The following is a 7,072-nucleotide window of genomic DNA, read 5'->3' on the forward strand; positions in this document are numbered from 1 at the left end:
AATTTAATATATTAGATTTATTTTTTAATTCAAATATTTTTACATAATTTATATTATAAAAATTAATTTACCTATCAACAATATATTTATTAATTTAATAATTTAATAATATTTTATTATAAAATAAATAAAATATTACTAACGTTTTATAAATTATTATCTTTAAATAATATTAACATTATTAATTTATGTAACTATTACAATATGATAGTTGTTTTTATACTTTTAAATAAAATAATATTTATTTTTTAGTAATATTAAATACAATAATTTTTATTTCATAAAAATTAATGATTGTTAATTAAATAAAATAATTTTAAATTATAAGTGATAAGATCATGTTAATAATAAGATGACTTTGATGATTATATTATTATAGTGATTTTACAAAACGTTATCTTTATGCAATAGAAACGAGGGAAAAGGTAGGAATTGTGAGAAAAAACTTTTTTTGACTAATGATTTGGGTTTGAGAATTGAATAATCAATTTTGCTTAAAAAATTAATTAAAACAAAAATGCAATATGGAAGAGTAAGAAGGTGGGGAGTCGTAAGAATTTCTAAATAGATGAAAAAATCCCCCTTTGGCTGTCGTGTTGAGAATTGAGGATTTGTTCAGAATTTCTAGATAGATGGAAAAACTTTCCCTTGGTTGCTGTGTTGAGAATCGAGGGTTTCCTCATTGCGTTTTGGTTACCAACAAAACTCTTCCTAATGACAAGAAAATAAATGAACATGAAACAAAAACGCTAAGACAAAACCCAAGATTGGTAGAGTGTTCTATCATTTGCTTTGAAAAGTTGCCTGCTGTTAACAACCTAGAAACCGTAGACCAAAGTATACACACACACATGTAACTGTGAGACATGATAGATTACGAACTCATTTGAAAGCTTACGAGACTCAAATTAGGGGTTATTGATTTTGGGTTCTACAATTAAATATCAAAATTATTGTATTATAATTAATATTAATATATTAAATATAAAAAATAATTTTTTATTAAATTTATATAAGATTTTATCAAAATTTAAAATTTTATAATTTTTATATTTTTATGATTTTCGTATCATGTAATTTATTACATCTAAAATTATCAAATCTATAAAAAAAAAAAAAATTTGCTGGAATTTCAGAGCAATTTTGGAAGATGTCTCGATCGAACCAAACCGCCCTTAAAAATAAAGCATGCGTCAAACCATATCTTGTTGTAAAGCTGTAGTCTTTTACTTTGTTCCCCAACTGCTAACTGTGCCCATCTTGGAGACCTTTTTTCTGCATGCTTTGCTTTAAGCTGAGTGGTGGGTTGATTCTTCATCACTGATTAGATCCTTTAAACGATCATTAAAGAAAAATTCGAACTTTACTTTTGGACTTTGGGGCAGAGAATACATAAATCAATCACAAAAGTCAAACATAAAGATTTTTTGAACCAACTTTGAAGAAATTTGAAGCAACTCTTTATTCACGTTTCTGATCCTTTGCTTCTATCCAATGCGATAAGATCATGCCGAAGGAGTTCTAGGAATTGCGACTCAGAGTCCAGAAAGCAGCAAAAAATGTAGCGATTCAATCATTGATGGGGAATTTTCCATATGAAAACAATCCCATCCCATCGATTCGTGAGGCGAAATCGGCAGTGAGCAGTTGTAGTCTTATGGGTGGATTGGTTTGGCTGCTATGACTTATCTCCCAATACTAATGAGTAATGATTGGCAGGATACGGTCATGCAGATAAAGGAGTCGCTTGAGCGTGAAGAATAATGCGATACCACTCGATAAGGCAAAGTTTTTCATGAAAACTGTGTTACGTAAATGACAAAATTAATTGATGGCAAATCTGTAGCAACTATCCCATGTTGTGACACATATGGCATGTTGATTAGGAGCTGATCATTTGAGGCATTATGGACTATACCTTGCCCTACTTGATGTCAAAGTTAGTTGCATTCCAACATTCATATGATCTTTGCCACTTGGAAACCATTTCAGTCATTTTTGGCAGTACTAGTGATGATTGACTTTATTGGCTTTATGTGTACCCCACTCTATCCAAAGGATCTATGCACATTTTAGAAATCTAATTTCTAGGGCCTTGGTTATTGATTGGCATTTATTAATCCTTAAAATCTTGGAAAACAATGATTCCAAAGTTTTCCGAATTTGCAATGCAGATCCCTTACTCCTTTATTACTTTGGATTTTGCTTTTGTTAAGAGTATGAAGACAAGGCAAAAATGGAGGAGTGTTAGGGCCAAGATTTGGTCCAAATAAGACAATCTAAATAAAGCCCAGAAGCTTGAGATTTTGTATTTGGGTTAAATGGCTCATGTTCCATTGACCCAAATCAAAAGAAAAGGACATACCTCGGGGCCTTCAACCTTGTCTAATTCCCAATGGTCCTGCATTTGATTCCAGACAGAGATAACTGAGACTCCAAGTCCAACCATGGGTTCCCAAAAGAAATCAGCTAACTGAATGTAAACATGGACAAAACAAACCGGTTGTTGGCAGACTTTATTTGAACTCAAAAGCACATTAGAAACAAGAGAAGCAGAAAAAGAAACACGCACTAGCCATATTTATGCCAGTACTTAATCATAACAACAGAAATTATCTAAATTTAGATTAATACGGGTTCCTCTTTTTTTTTAAATGGTCAGTTATATCTAGCAAAGGTCGTGGGATCGAGGGCATGGTCACATTTGAAGCAAGGTGGCATTGGCTGAGGTGGCAACCGCAACCACCACCACCACCACCACCACCACCGAAACACTACAGTCTAATGGATCTATTCTGGGCTTTGTTTTGACTACCGTTAATTTGCTTCCACTTATCAATTATACGCTCCCTTTATCAGAAGCAAGCATGCAAGGAGGATAACATTAGCCGTTGTTTTGGAAACTATTTTTGAAACTACTATAATCGTTTTGGTTATATTTTCCACAAAAGAAATGGAACTTGGATAGTCTTTAGTTGGAGTAATTACCTGGTATCTGACCATGAAAGTAGTAAAAATACTACTAACTAAATAAGCAGATAGGGCAGTGGCATATGGACTATCTATGTAACTCTGTGCAAGCCGTTACATGATATCATTTAAAGTCCTCTGCTCTTTAATAGCTAGCTGCTGCTGATGGATTTATCTCTAGTAACTTCCCCATCATCCATTCAAGAGTTTCATTTATCATTTGTTCATGGAGAACATAGTGACCATATACCTGCAAATTTTTGCGGGAAATTTTATTCAATTCAAAAAACATTTCCAAGATTCATGTTATAACTATCTTATATAGCAAGGGCATGAGACTAATACCTCAAGAAAAACAGATTAGAAGGCGCCTCCCAATCTGCTTTGACTTAATTCCTGTACTGTAGAATTTCCACTTGAATGCAGTGCTACAACTACAAATATATATATTATAACTTGGAAAGATGAATAAATCCAAGATCAACAATTTGTTTCATGCTTGATATCATTGCAATTTACACCGTTGCATTACAGACTGACTAGCGTGTTGGGAAACATGAAAAGGGAAAAATGTAAGCAATTAGAATCTAGAAGGATTGATTGACAGCGTCCACCCCTAATCTTAGATCATCATGTCCCTAGGTTTTCTTAACCCACAAAGCTAATCAGTTAAACATTTAAATAAACCTAAGGAGATATTCTGCAATATGCCTTCATACAATGATGAGTGACAACCCATAGCATCCAAAAACAAATATATATAGTAAGCAAAGAATGTGACCAAAGAGTGAAGATTGAATGTTGGAGCAAACTGCATCTCTATTGCATATGATCGTAATGAAATGGTGTAATGTATAAACAGAAATATTCACGTAAGCAGTTTTCTACTTTTAATTAAAAAAGAAAGGACATGCATAAATTCGCACATATAGCATGACATTAACAAAATCAGACAAAAAAACTACCTTTATTTGCAACTGTAGAAACTTGACATGATCAATAAATCATCCAGTGCGGTTGCTTGACCATGCTACCTAAAACAAATGTGACAAATCAATGGATGAAAGAATTTTCCACAAAAAAAAGGGACCAAAGCTCCTTATGTGCAATGTTGCCGCTGTAACTCTTCCATGGTTCCTTCGGTAGATTTTTGTGCATTTTTTATGCAACTTAAACGCAAAGACAGCTAATTTATGAGACAACTATGAGTAAAATGCAATGGAAGATGAGCGAGAAAGTCTTTCCCAGAATACAAGGAAAATGAGATTATATACTGATTTAGCCTCCTAATGGAAAAAAAAGTAGATGTGCACCTAGGTTTTTCACTTGTTCATATAGATATAGAAATAAATTACCTCTTAAGAATTTGGAAGCTGTTCCTGCAATGATTGATAATTTCAGCAATTCGTTAACTGCACTGCTGTTTATATAGAAGAGAAATAATAATAATAATAATAATAATAATAATAATAATAATAATAATAATAAATGTATGTAAATGTTTGAAAATCCAAACTAAAACAATGAGACAGCGTCCAGATTCCAAACTCATGCATATCCAAAGATGCAAGGGTAATAACCATCAATGTGTGCGTGCTCAGATTCACAGTAGTACTAGTTTGTTTAAAGGCTAGGATCGATGATAGCTTTCACGATCACTTGCAGCAGCTCTTGATTTGGGTGCACTGCAATGTGGTTACGACAGGGAACTGGGTGCAGAAATGGTTTCTTCATCTGGTTGAAGTTGAAAAACATTACAATCATCTTCGTTTGGTTCTCGCATTCAGAAAGCATGATTTCGCTGATAGACATGATGTTGCATTATCAGTAAATCCTGCTAATTCTAAGTTTGAGCAGGTTCTTGCAGCAAGAGTCTCAGATGGATGCAACATAATTATGGAACTCATACTCCGAGTTTGGAAATTTGCACACAGATAATCTATATTGTGGCCTCAAAAGTCTTTCCTGTCAGACATAATCAGTTTTTTGAAATTAATAGCGAAAGTGTTTTATCAAATATAATCGCTACAAGAAAGAAGATGAGAACGATCATTTTTATGAGGCAGTATTCTTATAGGCTTGTTGAAGCTTCATGATTGCTGATATTGGTAGTGCAAGCAGATAGCTTTGACTTCCCATGCTCTGACTTAAGGGAGTAGCCGTTGGGTCCAGGGCTGTAAGCCTTTTCTTCATTGCTATGGAGCAATTCTCTTTGAATCTCAGAGATACCATCAAGAACATGTATGCCACCAACTGGACAACCAATGCTCTCTTAAGGCATCTGCAGTATGAACCCTTTCAAGATTTCCTGTTAGAAATTCAACGTAACAGTTTGGTGTTTTTGGGACAATCAATCCACTGAGATAATGACTGGGGACTGGGCTGGTTCGCACTTCTTCCAGCTGCCACAGGAAAGAGTGGTTTGGATCATCTACAAAGTCATAAGAGAAATCATTGGCACTCCCACCAGAATTCAGTAACATCAAAGGGTTCTCCAGACCAAGTTGTCCCATATCCCCAGAAGTAAAATCAATCTATCCTTAACTAGTAAAAAATAGATAATAAATCAAATACTACTAAAATAAAAATACTTATAACTAGTCCATCAACGTATTGCAGTAAGAAGCATGGAAAATGACACTTAGTCCCATCAAAAAGATAAAAACTTGAGCATATTGATTATTTTAGCCTATAGCCAAAGCTTGCTTAGTTAAATATAACAACAATATCATAGCAACAACCAAGAACCAAAAATAATATAGTTCCACCTTTTGCAAGTGAAGTACAAATAAACACATACTGCATGGCCAAATTTTCAGGAGGCACTTGGACTATGCATGATTATGATTTAATCGGCATTTGGATAAAGAACTATAGGGATAGTTGAAGATTGATAATCAGGAAATGGGAATGTGGGTGGTCAAAACAAAGTGGGTGAAATAGATAAAAGAGCCTATAATGAAATGAAACAGGTGCAATCGATCTGGAAGTACTATACAATCAAAGATTTAACACCATCAATTATTGATTACACTAAGAAGCCAAGAACATGTTCTCCCGTTCACTTAGTTGAAATCAACTTAACCAATTGCGAGAAATTAAAACAGGGCAACAACATGAATCCTATGGATGGCTTCAAATATAAGCATAAAATGAACATAGTAATAAATGTATCTTATCTCATGAGAGACAAGTTTATGTCAAGAAAGAGTTCTAAAGTTAGCATTTAAGAGCTGTTTACACTCCACAGAGCAAGGGAAGTCAACAGGGAAAAACCAAAACTTGGACTGAGAAAATGACAAAAACAACCATGAATTTGCTATAATTTTCTCCATCTTTTTTCACAATCCAAAAAATAAAACAAAATTCAAGAAAAAAAAAAGATTTTTAAAAAATCACCCCGCCAAAGCAAAGAAACCCTAACAAACAATGATAAACAGCCAGCTCGTATGCAACCATATTCAAACAGGAAGCAAGTCAAGAACACAAACTTAAAAAACAAAGTAACAAGTTTCCTACTATTAAGATTAAAAAAAATACCCATCAACGTGAGATCAGATAAAATGAACAAAAATAAACAAAAAAAGCTTAGATTCAGAGTTGAAGAATGCTTCAGTCATGAATAGTTAAGGCAACTCAACTATAGACAAATGCAACGTGTGTAACTAATTATATTCATATATTTTTACAAAATAAAACTGAGAGCAACTTACATTGGTGATGAAACAATGGGATTTTCAGAAATTTAGGGTTCAAGGGGAAAAAGAGAATAGAGAAAATGGGCAGTGGGCACGGCAGGTTCTTTGGCTGTCACCTTTGCTTGGGGCATTGGTGTCGTATGTACATTTTGTAAGAGGTGGTGAAGAAAATGGTGAAATTACTATTTTACCCCTATACTGTTCTAGTGGCAGCCAGGCTGGCCATATCAGGCCCAAAACTTTGGAAAGGCCCATGTTCTTCATAAATTTATATTTTTTTATATAATTATATTAAAAATTACTATTTTATATTATTGATGAAAATTTTAATTATATAAGCTGATTAAAATATCATCACGTAATCCTTTTATTTATTAAATTTTAAATATACATAATTTCATTAA

The 7,072-nt window shown here is 33.3% G+C and overlaps 1 long non-coding RNA gene across 1 annotated transcript; it reads right to left on the minus strand.

Annotated features, from left to right (window-relative positions):
• Positions 1-2,091: 2,091 nt before the first annotated feature.
• Positions 2,092-6,779, minus strand: LOC149519772 (uncharacterized). Its single transcript, XR_016339460.1, has 6 exons — positions 6,684-6,779; positions 4,326-5,401; positions 3,936-4,004; positions 3,316-3,404; positions 2,989-3,220; positions 2,092-2,473 (listed from the first exon to the last, which is right to left on the minus strand). It is a non-coding gene; the product is annotated as an uncharacterized LOC149519772 (long non-coding RNA).
• Between the last annotated feature and the right edge of the window lie 293 nt (positions 6,780-7,072).

The sequence above is a fragment of the Durio zibethinus genome, chromosome 3, assembly GCF_047325235.1.
Source record: "Durio zibethinus cultivar Kanyao isolate XHJ-2024 chromosome 3, ASM4732523v1, whole genome shotgun sequence".
Taxonomy (NCBI): domain Eukaryota; kingdom Viridiplantae; phylum Streptophyta; class Magnoliopsida; order Malvales; family Malvaceae; genus Durio; species Durio zibethinus.